The following is a 13332-nucleotide window of genomic DNA, read 5'->3' as shown; positions in this document are numbered from 1 at the left end:
TATCATACATCTGATGTCACTCAGTCCCACTGTCACTGTGGGTAGTGTGTGTGTGTGTGTGTGTGTGTGTTAAGTGAATTAGGTGTGAAACTATCAGAGAGCATTTAGTCTCCAGCGCCAACATTTTACAGAACTGCCACTTTCCTGGAGTCTCCAGAATTACTCGGTGTCCGGCTCTGAGAGACTTAAGATTCCAAAAAATGATTTAATTAGAATACCATGAAGTATTGTGAAATACTATATATTAAGTCTTTATATATAGGCTTAATGAACAGATTAGACTGACTCGTGAAGGACCAGCACCACCTCCTCTTGTTTGATGGTTTGAGGAGTATATCTTCCAGAATCTGGGATTAAGATTTAGGAGCTCATTTTTATTCCACCTCCTTTCCTGAAAGTCTGTCTTGCAGAATTGACTAAAAATTAATCTTCACATTATTTCCTAATTATTTTGCAATTCTTTTTGTCAGTTCTTCTTGACCTGTTTTTCTCTTCCAGCTTTCCTGGACTATTGTATAGCACTCATAAATGATTAAATAAAAAATAATGGTAGTTATTAAGATTGATATGGTTTGGAATTGGTAAAATGTGCTTGGAAAAAAATCACAATAAAACAATGTTTTAATGTTTAAGTTTGGAATATTAACTGACATGAATGAATGCTATATAAATATTGTTCATGTTAACATAATGTTTATGAATGGAATCTTATTGTAAAGTGTTACTAAAGTTATATATATATATTGTTCTGTGAATGTGATTTTAAAGTCTAGATCAGTGGTTCCCAACCACGTTCCTGGAGGCCCCCCAACACTGCATGTTTTCCATGTCTCCTTAATCAAACACACCTGATTCAGTTCGTCAGCTCATTAGTACAGACTCCAAGACTGGACATGGTTGTGTTAGACAAAGGAGAGATGCAAAATGTGCAGTGTTGGGGGGCCTCCAGGAATGTGGTTGGGAAACACTGGTCTAGATGATTCGGATTAACCCTTTAACTGCCATATCCTTTAAAACCTCACTGCCAGAGGGATATTGTGAATGCATGTGCCCGCTGGGCACAGTTTACCTGATGCCACCGGGGTGGCGATGGCATTGGTGGCTTGAGCCCGCCATCGCTGCTTGCAGCTATATTTATTATTATTATTATTATTATTATTTTTTTCTAACGTTACGGGGGCTTTTGGGGTCCTTAACATGCTCGAAAACTCTTGAAAATTGGCACACAGATTGGAACCTGCGGCCATTAGGGCCGGGCAGAGACTGATACACGGGCGTGGCACAGGGGCTCTACAGCGCCCCCTGGAATATGGAGGGCCATATATCATACATTCTTGCTCGTAGACGTATGAAACTCGGTACACATATAAATCTCATCAATCCAAACAACTTTTGTATTGCATATCATAGGCTCCGCCCAACAGGAAGTTGGCTATTTAGGGTTTAGTATTCAAATTTTTCGTCAAAGTTGTGGGGGCTTTTGGGGTCCTTAACATACTCAAAAACTCTTGAAAATTTGCGCACACTTTGGAATCTGTGGCCTTTAGGAGCCTGCAGAGGCTGGGACCCGGGCGTGGCACAGGGGCTCTACGGCGCCCCCTGGAACACAGTCAAAAATTTTGATGTATAGCTCACACATACTTGCACATATTCATATGAAACTCAGTACACATATAGATCTCATCGTGCCGAACAACTTTCGTATTGCATGTCATAGGCTCCACCTAACAGGAAGTCAGCTATTTAGAGATATGTAAAAAGTGCATGCTCTGGAATTTGAAATACTTGTCATAGGATTTTTTCTCGATTGCCGCCAAACTCGGTCAACATGATCTCAAGACACTGGGGATGAAAAATTGCCAGGGGACTTTTGATATCTCGAAAGGTTTGCTCGTGGCGAGGCGTTGAAATTATGGCGAGAAATGAGAAACAGGAAGTGTCTAATACCGTCCACATACATTTCCTGATTTTAATCAAACTTCATCAGATTATTCGTTGTATGATGTCGATCGCATATATGTGACTATTAGGAGTCAAAGTTATAGCGCCACCAACTGGCAGAAGGAAGTGTGTCATTTTCAAAATGATTTGAATTCAGCATCTTATTATTACTCGATTTGCTTCAAACTTCATCAGAATAATGTTAAAACACAGCCGATATAAATCTGCAAGGGGGATATTGATATCTAAAAAATTGTTGGCGTGGCAACATGTCAAACTGGAATACTTCTCAGGTGATTTTGAGGCAAATAACATACTTAGAATTTCACAAAACTCTGAACACACATCAGTATTTCTGATAGGAACTTAAATTGTGAATGGATTTTGGATAGCTTGAATGGTTTTGCCGTGGTGATTTTTTTAAATGACCTTACAAAGGGAATCATTATTGTATTTTTAAATTGCAGCTTCCAAACACGTCAAAGAATTTTTTCATACAAATGAAAAAGTCATTCTGAGGAAATATGCATAGTTTCACGACTTTACAACACTGTATGGATAACAGAAAATTAAAAAACTGTCAGACATCTCATCTCACTCTGTCCCTCTGTTTGAGTATATGTGCTTCAGACTTCCATTGTCTGAGAGAAATTGCGCCCCTACAGGTGCAATTACCGGACTTTTACTTTCACTTTTAAATCGGTTAAAAATACAAATAAATACTTAGATTTAATTCACACTGACAAGCTAAACCAACATATCTGATTATTACCGGTTCAGGGCTCATGGATAAATTATTTCTGGCCAGAGATACGTGAGAAATAGGAGAGATGAATCACCGCTGTGACCACGAGCGTCTGGAGTAAAGAGCTCAGAAAAAAACGAATTTATTCCTGTTTTAAAGCTTTTAAAAATAAATTATTACAGCGATATCACACAATCAACCAATTAGAACACACCAAGAGCTGAATTAAGATGTTTTTGAACTGTTTGTGTGAAAATGAAATATTTGTGGCTGCCTATCTGAAATCACCGCTCCGATCAGCGCGTACAGTGTCGAGCTCAAAACAAACGAATTTATTCTGGTTTAAGAGCTTTTTAAAATAAAATATTACCACAAATGCACACAATAAACCCACTGTAACACTACAAGAGCTAAATGCAGGTGTTTGTGACCCGTTTAAGTGTGAAAGACTATTTGAAAGCGCGATTGGCAGAATAACATATATCTCTCGAGCTGCAGGATTCTGGCTTTCGTCGTACGAACGAACACATCACGGACAAGATTATTTCAAAACACATAATAGCTTGGCGAATATAAACGAAAACAGCCACGTGAACATAAACTGGATCTACTGGATTTGAAAATTAAAGTGACCACATTTACCACTTGCTTCTGTCTTCAATTTTAATCTATATAAAAAAGGAAACTCATTCGACTTGGCTGCTTTTTTAATGTGTGCGTACTTATTTATTTACCTTTTTATACATTTTGTATAATTTCATAGTATGTGTATTACAATTATAAAAACAAAAATAAATTTAGCCACTCACATAGAAATAGCTTAGGCCTTAACCTTTTTCTGACAGTTTTAGGGATTTTTAAAAATCCTAAAAAAAACTTATTTGTGCTGCAAATAATAATTTCAAACTCATTTGATACTGACCTATGACATCCTGTGACATTATATTTATTTTAACTTACATAATCTCATGGATGTAACAGTAAATCTGTTCAGCTCACAGATCAATACTAAGCTGTAATGCAAGCAGAACTTTCACAAATGCTTATGAGTCATTTAAGGATTTGATAACACAAATAATGTCTAATTTGTTAACATTAGCAAATTCATTGATAACACTTTATAATAACTGCACTCATTATTAAATAGTCAGTTCATGCTTTATAAAGCCTTGTCCCAATATTAATAGTCAGTAGTAAGCAGTTTATAAATACAGCTATAAATAGCTTGTCCTTGGTTTATAAGCACATTTATTAAAAAGGAGAGTAAGTTATCTTCCTATGAAAAATAAAAGATAAAAATAAACAAACAACAACACAGATTGATACAGAACTCAGAAATTTTATTGTGGATTTATGATAAAATCAGCCTGTAAATGAATTCATACTCCTCCTCATACTACTCCATACTCCTTTTTCAACATTATGCCAATATACTGAGATGTTAAATTGTGAATGGGTTTAGGATAGCTTAAATGGTGTTGCCATAGAGATTTATTAAAGTAACATAAAAAAATACAATAGTTATTTTACTATATCTTTACAATTTTTCATTCTAACTCTTCATATTTTTTTATATAAGTAGAAGTCCTCATTTGAAGGAAGCACAGTAAGTTTCATAGCTTTATCATTTTCAAGAGCCAGCATAAAATTTAAACTATCATAACTTATAAATCAAGCTTGCAATTCTTAGTACCTATAATGGCCACCAGAGGGAGCTATAGGATTACTTTTAAATAATTATTGGAGAAACTAGTATGATTTAAATCATTTATAGAAATCTTTCAAATAAAATAATATGTATTTTAGGAATTTTACTGATAAAATGACCCTCACTTAATTAGAATAACAAGCTGAAGTATTGTGAACTGTATATTAAGAATAATTCTTTATAGGCTTTATGGACAGATACGTTTTGAGTGACTCTTGAAGGTTTAGCACCACATCCTCTTTTACCACTGTTTAAAGAATTTATCTTACAGAAGAGGTGCGAATGAATTTTGGATAGCTTGAATGGTTTTGTCGTGGTGATTTTTTTTAAATAACAGTAAAAAAGTAACCAGTAAATGTATTTTATTTTTTTAAAGTGCAGCTTATAAACACTTAAAAAAAATGTACACATAGAAGACAAGTCATTCTGAGGAAATATGCATAGTTTCATGACTATACAACACTATATGGATGATAGAAAATTAAAAAACTATCATACATCTGATGTCACTCTGTCCCTCTGTCACTGTGGGTAATGTCTGTGTGTGTGTGTGTGTGTGTGTGTGTTAAATGAATTAGGTGTGAAACTATCAGGGAGCATTTAGTCTCCAGCGCCAACATTTTACAGAACTGCCACTTTCCTGGAGTCTCAGAATTACAATGTGTCAGGTTCTGAGAGATCTAAGATTCCAAAAAATGATTTAATTAGAATACCATGAAGTATTGTGAAATACTATATATTAAGGCTTTATATATAGGCTTCATGAACAGATTAGACTGACTCGTGAAGGACCAGCACCACCTCCTCTTGTTCGATGGTTTGAGGAATATATCTTCCAGAATCCGGGATTAAGATTTAGGAGCTCATTTTTATTCCACCTCCTTTCCTGAAAGTCTGTCTTGCAGAATTGACTAAAAATTAATCTTCACATTATTTCCTAATTATTTTGCAATTCTTTTTGTCAGTTCTTCTTGACCTGTTTTTCTCTTCCAGCTTTCCTGGACTATTGTATAGCACTCATAAATGATTAAATAAAAAATAATGGTAGTTATTAAGATTGATATGGTTTGGAATTGGTAAAATGTGCTTGGAAAAAAATCACAATAAAACAATGTTTTCATTTTTAAGTTTGGAATATTAACTGACATGAATGAATGCTATATAAATATTGTTCATGTTAACATAATGTTTATGAATGGAATCTTATTGTAAAGTGTTTCTAAAGTTATATATATATTGTTCTGTGAATGTGATTTTAAAGTCTAGATGATTCGGATTAACCCTTTAACTGCCATATCCTTTAAAACCTCACTGCCAGAGGGATATTGTGAATGCATGTGCCCGCTGGGCACAGTTTACCTGATGCCACCGGGGTGGCGATGGCACTGGTGGCTTGAGCCCGCCATCGCTGCTTGCAGCTATATTTATTATTATTATTATTATTTTTTTTTTTTTCTAACGTTACGGGGGCTTTTGGGGTCCTTAACATGCTCGAAAACTCTTGAAAATTGGCACACAGATTGGAACCTGCGGCCATTAGGGTCGGGCAGAGACTGATACACGGGCGTGGCACAGGGGCTCTACAGCGCCCCCTGGAATACTGAGGGCCATATATCATACATACTTGCACGTAGACACATGAAACTCGGTACACATGTAGATCTCATTAAACCAAACAACTTTCGTACTGCATGTCATAGGCTCCGCCCAACAGGAAGTTGGCTATTTAGGGTTTATTATTCATATTTTTGGTCAAAGTTGTGGGGGCTTTTGGGGTCCCTAACATACTCAAAAACTCTTGAAAATTTGCGCACACTTTGGAATCTGTGCCCTTTAGGAGCCTGCAGAGGTTGGGACCCGGGCGTGGCACAGGGGCTCTATGGCGCCCCCTGGAACACAGTCATAAATGTTGATGTATAGCTCACACATACTTGCACATATTCATATGAAACTCAGTACACATATAGATCTCATTGTGCCGAACAATTTTCATATTGCATGTCATTGGGCTCCGCCCAACAGGAAGTCAGCTATTTAGAGTTATGTAAAAAGCGCATGCTCTGGAATTTGATATACTTGTCATAGGTTTTTTACTCGTTTACCACCAAACTCGGTCAACATGATCTCAAGACATTGGGGATGAAAAATTGCCAGGGGATTTTTGATATCTCGAACGGTTTGCTCGTGGCGAGGCGTTGAAATTATGGCGAGAATTGAGAAACAGGAAGTGTCTAATACCATCCACATACATTTCCTGATTTCAATCAAACTTCATCAGATTATTCATTGTATGATGTCGATCACATATATGTGACTATTAGGAGTCAAAGTTATAGCGCCACCAACTGGCAGCAGGAAGTGTGACATTTTCAAAATGCTTTGAATTCAGCATCTTATTTTTACTCGATTTGCTTCAAACTTCATCAGAATAATGTTAAAACACAGCCGATATGAATCTGCTGGGGGAAATTGGATAGCTAAAAATATTGTTGCCGTGGCAACATGTCAAACTGGAATACTTCTCAGGTGATTTTGAGGCATATAACATGCTTAGAATTTCATCAAACTCAGAACACATATCAGTATTTATGATAACTAGACACTGGCAAAAGTTCATAAGAGGGCGTGGAAGAGGCACTCTATAGCGCCACCTTTTGTCAAAAGTGGGGGGGTTAGTTTTAGCTACAGACACCAAACTCGGTAAAAAAATTGTTCTTATCAAGACGGACAACTTTCTAATTCACAGTCATCAGCTACGATCAACAGGAAGTCAGCTATTTTGATTTGAATGTGGATTTTTTTTTACATTTAGTTGTGAATTAATGCATACTGCTCAGAGGAGAGTAACACTATACACACCAAACTTTTTCTACATGATGCCAAAACATTTTAAACAACTTAAATTGCCAATGGATTTTGGATAGCTTGAACGGTTTTGTCGTGGTGATTTTTTTTAATGACAGTAAAACTGGAATTATTAATTTTCCTGCATTTTTAAATTCCAAACACTTCAAAACCTTTTTTCATACAGACAAAAAGTCATTCTGAGTAAATATGGATAGTTTCACGACTTTACAACACTGTATGGATAATAGAAAATTAAAAAACTGTCAGACATCTCATATCACTCTGTCCCTCTGTTTGAGTATATGTGCTTCAGACTTCCATTGTCTGAGAGAAATTGCGCCCCTACAGGTGCAATTACCGGAGATTTAGTTTCTCTTTTAAATCGGTTAAAATACAAATAAATACTTGGATTTAATTCACACTGACAAGCTAAACCAACATATATGATTATTATCAGGTCAGGGCTCATTAATAATGGATGTGTGGTCAGTGATACGTGAGAAACACGAGAGATGAATCACCGCTCTGAGCATGAGCATCTGGAATGATGAGCTCAGAAAAAACGAGTTTATTCTTGTTTTATAGCTATTAAAAATAAAGTATTGCAGCGATATCACACAATTCACCAATTAGAACACACCAAGAGCTAAATTAAGATGTTTTTGAACTGTTTGTGTGAAAATGAAATATTTGAGGCTGCCTATATGAAATCACTGCTCCGATCTGCGCGTACAGTGTCGAGCTCAAAACAAACGAATTTATTCTTGTTTAAGAGCTTTTTTAAATAAAATATTACCACAAATGCACACAATAAACCCATTGTAACACTACAAGAGCTAAATGCAGGTGTTTGTGACCCGTTTAAGTGTGCAAGACTATTTGAAAGCGCGACTGGCAGAATAACATCTCTCGACCTGCAGGATTCTGCCTTTCGTCGTAAGAACGAACACATCACGGACAAGATTATTTCAAAATACATAATAGCTTGGCGAATATAAACGAAAACAGCCACGTGAACGTAAACCGTTGAGAAATATATCTGAAGTGGATCTACTGGATTTGAATATTAAGTGACCGCGTATACCAGCTGCTTCTGTCTTCAATTTTAATCTATATAAAAAATGTAATTCATTCATCTTGGCTGCGTTTTTAATGTGTGTACGTATTTATTTATTTATTATTTTGCTCTAACAAGAATTAATCTATATTTAATTAAATCAATTACATTTTATTTTACATTTGATTTGTCCATTTCTGCATCTAAACGCCTAAAAACCTAAAACATGCTCTATTATACTATTGTTAGCAATTTCTTTATCGTCCAATTTATCTGGTGTACACACTTTTATTTTCATAATAAACTTGTTTGTTAGATTATACACAGTTACAGTGGTCTATAATAAATATTAACAGGTTTTATTCAAGCTGTTTAGAATGATTGCAGTAGGCTAAAAAACATTGGAAAACAATAACTGTTGTATTTTTTTATATATTTTGTATAATTTCATAGTTTATGCATTATAGTTATAAAAACAAATAAATTTAGCCACTCACATAGAAATCTTAGGCCTTATCCTTTTCTTACAGTTTTAGGAATTTTAAAAAATCGTAAAAAACCTTATTTGTGCTGCAAATAATAATTTCAAACTCAAAAAGTAAATAGTCAGTTCATGCTTTATAAAGCCTTGTCCCAATATTAATAGTCAGTAGTAAGCAGTTTATAAATACAGCTATAAATAGCTTGTTCTTGGTTTATAAGCACATTTATTAAAAAGGAGAGTAAAGGATCAGTTATCTTCCTATGAAAAATAAAAAAATAAAAATAAACAAACAACAACACAGATTGATACAGAACTCAGAAATTCTATTGTGGATTTATGATAAAATCAGCCTGTAAATGAATTCATACTCCTCCAAGAAGACACAAGTAGTTCACACCAAACTATTTTTTTAACATGAATCCAATATACTGAAGATGTTAAATTGCGAATGGGTTTAGGACACCTTAAATGGTGTGGCCATAGCAATTTATTAAAGTAACATAAAAAAATACAATAGTTATTTTACTATATCTTTAAATTTTTTCATTCCAAACTCTTCATAATTTTTTATATACGTAGAAGTCATCATTTGAAGGAACCACAGTAAGTTTCAAAGCTTTATCATTTTCAAGAGCCAGCAAAAAATTAAAACTATCATAACTTATAAATGAAGCTTGCAATTCTTAGTACCAATAATGGCCACCTGATGGAGCTATAGGATCACTTTTAAATAATTATTGTAGAAACAAGTATGATTTAAATCATTTATAGAAATCTTTCAAAGAAAAATAATATGAATTTTATGTATTTTACTGATAAAATGACCCTCACTTAATTAGAATAACAAGCTGAAGTATTGTGAACTGTATATTAAGAATAATTCTTTATAGGCTTTATGGACAGATACGTTTTGAGTGACTCTTGAAGGTTCAGCACCACATCCTCTTTTACCACTGTTTAAAGAATTTATCTTACAGAACAGATGCGAATGAATTTTGGATAGCTTGAATGGTTTTGTCGTGGTGATTTTTTGAAATAACAGTAAAAAAGTAACCAGTAAATGTCTTTTATTTTTTTAAAGTGCAGCTTCTAAACACTTCAAAAAAATGTACACATAGAAGACAAGTCATTCTGAGGAAATATGCATAGTTTCATGACTATACAACACTATATGGATGATAGAAAATTAAAAAACTATCATACATCTGATGTCACTCAGTCCCACTGTCACTGTGGGTAATGTGTGTGTGTGTGTGTGTGTGTGTGTGTGTGTTAAGTGAATTAGGTGTGAAACTATCAGGGAGCATTTAGTCTCCAGTGCCAACATTTTACAGAACTGCCACTTTCCTGGAGTCTCAGAATTACAATGTGTCAGGTTCTGAGAAATCTAAGATTCCAAAAAATGATTTAATTAGAATACCATGAAGTATTGTGAAATACTATATATTAAGACTTTATATATAGGCTTCATGAACAGATTATAGTGACTCGTGAAGGACCAGCACCACCTACTCTTGTCCGATGGTTTGAGGAATATATCTTCCAGAATCCGGGATTAAGATTTAGGAGCTCATTTTTATTCCACCTCCTTTCCTGAAAGTCTGTCTTGCAGAATTGACTAAAAATTAATCTTCACATTAATTCCTAATTATTTTGCAATTCTTTTTGTCAGTTCTTCTTGACCTGTTTTTTTCTTCTTCTTTTCTGACCTCATGACCCAGTCAGCATTTTTTGTATAATGGTCAAGTCTTAACTTATCCATTTCTGTATTGCATTTGTGTTTGATATTTCTCATGGGTATTTCATAATTTTCGACTTTACAGTTTGAGTTAAAACTCTTTTTTAGCACATTCCATCTGCAAAAGAAAACATGCCTAATAATTCTACACACATGAATATAAAGTGTTTTTCTCTTCCAGCTTTCCTGGACTATTGTATAGCACTTATAAATGATTAAATAAAAATAATGGTAGTTATTAAGATTGATATGGTTTGGAATTGGTAAAATGTTCTTGGAAAAAAATCACAATAAAACAATGTTTTAATGTTTAAGTTTGGAATATTAACTGACATGAATGAATGCTATATAAATATTGTTCATGTTAACATAATGTTTATAAATGAAATCTTATTGTAAAGTGTTACTAAAGTTATAAACTTAAATCTAAGTATTTGTTTGTATTTTTAACCGATTTAAAAGTGAAAGTAAAAGTTCGGGAATTGAACCTGTAGGGGCGCAATTTCTCTCAGACAATGGAAGTCTGAAGCACATATACTAAAACAGAGGGACAGAGTGAGATGAGATGTCTGACAGTTTTTTAATTTTCTGTTATCCATACAGTGTTGTAAAGTCGTTAAACTATGCATATTTCCTCAGAATGACTTTTTCATCTGTATGAAAAAATTATTTGACGTGTTTGGAAGCTGCAATTTAAAAATACAATAATGATTCCCTTTGTAAGGTCATTTAAAAAAATCACCACGGCAAAACCATTCAAGCTATCCAAAATCCATTCACAATTTAAGTTCCTATCAGAAATACTGATGTGTGTTCAGAGTTTTGTGAAATTCTAAGTATGTTATTTGCCTCAAAATCACCTGAGAAGTATTCCAGTTTGACATGTTGCCACGCCAACAATTTTTTAGATATCAATATCCCCCTTGCAGATTTATATCGGCTGTGTTTTAACATTATTCTGATGAAGTTTGAAGCAAATCGAGTAATAATAAGATGCTGAATTCAAATCATTTTGAAAATGACACACTTCCTTCTGCCAGTTGGTGGCGCTATAACTTTGACTCCTAATAGTCACATATATGCGATCGACATCATACAATGAATAATCTGATGAAGTTTGATTAAAATCAGGAAATGTATGTGGACGGTATTAGACACTTCCTGTTTCTCATTTCTCGCCATAATTTCAACGCCTCGCCACGAGCAAACCGTTCGAGATATCAAAAATCCCCTGGCAATTTTTCATCCCCAGTGTCTTGAGATCATGTTGACCAAGTTTGGCGGCAATCGAGAAAAAAACCTATGACAAGTATTTCAAATTCCAGAGCATGCGCTTTTTACATAACTCTAAATAGCTGACTTCCTGTTGGGTGGAGCCTATGACATGCAATACGAAAGTTGTTCGGCACGATGAGATCTATATGTGTACTGAGTTTCATATGAATATGTGCAAGTATGTGTGAGCTATACATCAACATTTCTGACTGTGTTCCAGGGGGCGCCGTAGAGCCCCTGTGCCACGCCCGGGTCCCAGCCTCTGCAGGCTCCTAAAGGCCACAGATTCCAAAGTGTGCGCAAATTTTCAAGAGTTTTTGAGTATGTTAAGGACCCCAAAAGCCCCCACAACTTTGACGAAAAATTTGAATACTAAACTCTAAATAGCCAACTTCCTGTTGGGCGGAGCCTATGATATGCAATACAAAAGTTGTTTGGATTGATGAGATTTATATGTGTACCGAGTACCAATATATATATATATATATATTGTTCTGTGAATGTAATTTTAAAGTCTAGATGATTCGGATTAACCCTTTAACTGCCATATCCTTTAAAACCTCACTGCCAGAGGGATATTATGAATGCATGTGCCCGCTGGGCACACTTTACCTGATGCCACCGGGGTGGCGATGGCATTGGTGGCTTGAGCCCGCCATCGCTGCTTGCAGCTATATTTATTATTTTTTTTTTCCAACGTCTCGGGGGCTTTTGGGGCCCTTAACGTGCTTAAAAAGTCTTGAAAATTGGCACACAGATTGGAACCTGCGGCCATTAGGGCCGGGCAGAGACTGATACACGGGCGTGGCACAGGGGCTCTACAGCGCCCCCTGGAATATGGAGGGCCATATATCATACATTCTTGCTCGTAGACGTATGAAACTCGGTACACATATAAATCTCATCAATCCAAACAACTTTTGTATTGCATATCATAGACTCCGCCCAACAGGAAGTTGGCTATTTAGGGTTTAGTATTCAAATTTTTCGTCAAAGTTGTGGGGGCTTTTGGGGTCCTTAACATACTCAAAAACTCTTGAAAATTTGCGCACACTTTGGAATCTGTGGCCTTTAGGAGCCTGCAGAGGCTGGGACCCGGGCGTGGCACAGGGGCTCTACGGCGCCCCCTGGAACACAGTCAGAAATGTTGATGTATAGCTCACACATACTTGCACATATTCATATGAAACTCAGTACACATATAGATCTCATCGTGCCGAACAACTTTCGTATTGCATGTCATAGGCTCCACCCAACAGGAAGTCAGCTATTTAGAGTTATGTAAAAAGCGCATGCTCTGGAATTTGAAATACTTGTCATAGGTTTTTTTCTCGATTGCCGCCAAACTCGGTCAACATGATCTCAAGACACTGGGGATGAAAAATTGCCAGGGGATTTTTGATATCTCGAACGGTTTGCTCGTGGCGAGGCGTTGAAATTATGGCAAGAAATTAGAAACAGGAAGTGTCTAATACCATCCACATACATTTCCTGATTTTAATCAAACTTCATCAGATTATTCGTTGTATGATGTCGA

At 35.5% G+C, this 13332-nt stretch overlaps 1 protein-coding gene and 1 long non-coding RNA gene across 2 annotated transcripts in view; one reads left to right on the top strand and one right to left on the bottom strand.

The window, feature by feature from the left end:
• LOC127987694 (uncharacterized) overlaps positions 1-13332 on the bottom strand; it is a 2462016-nt gene that overhangs the window by 1979645 nt on the left and 469039 nt on the right. The gene's annotated exons all lie outside the window — the stretch shown is intronic.
• LOC127987792 (uncharacterized) overlaps positions 1-13332 on the top strand; it is a 338739-nt gene that overhangs the window by 205100 nt on the left and 120307 nt on the right. The gene's annotated exons all lie outside the window — the stretch shown is intronic.

Source organism: Carassius gibelio, chromosome B22 (genome assembly GCF_023724105.1).
Source record: "Carassius gibelio isolate Cgi1373 ecotype wild population from Czech Republic chromosome B22, carGib1.2-hapl.c, whole genome shotgun sequence".
Lineage (NCBI taxonomy): Eukaryota > Metazoa > Chordata > Actinopteri > Cypriniformes > Cyprinidae > Carassius > Carassius gibelio.
Note: the sequence above shows the minus strand (reverse complement) of the source record. Positions and strands in the feature narration are given on the sequence as shown.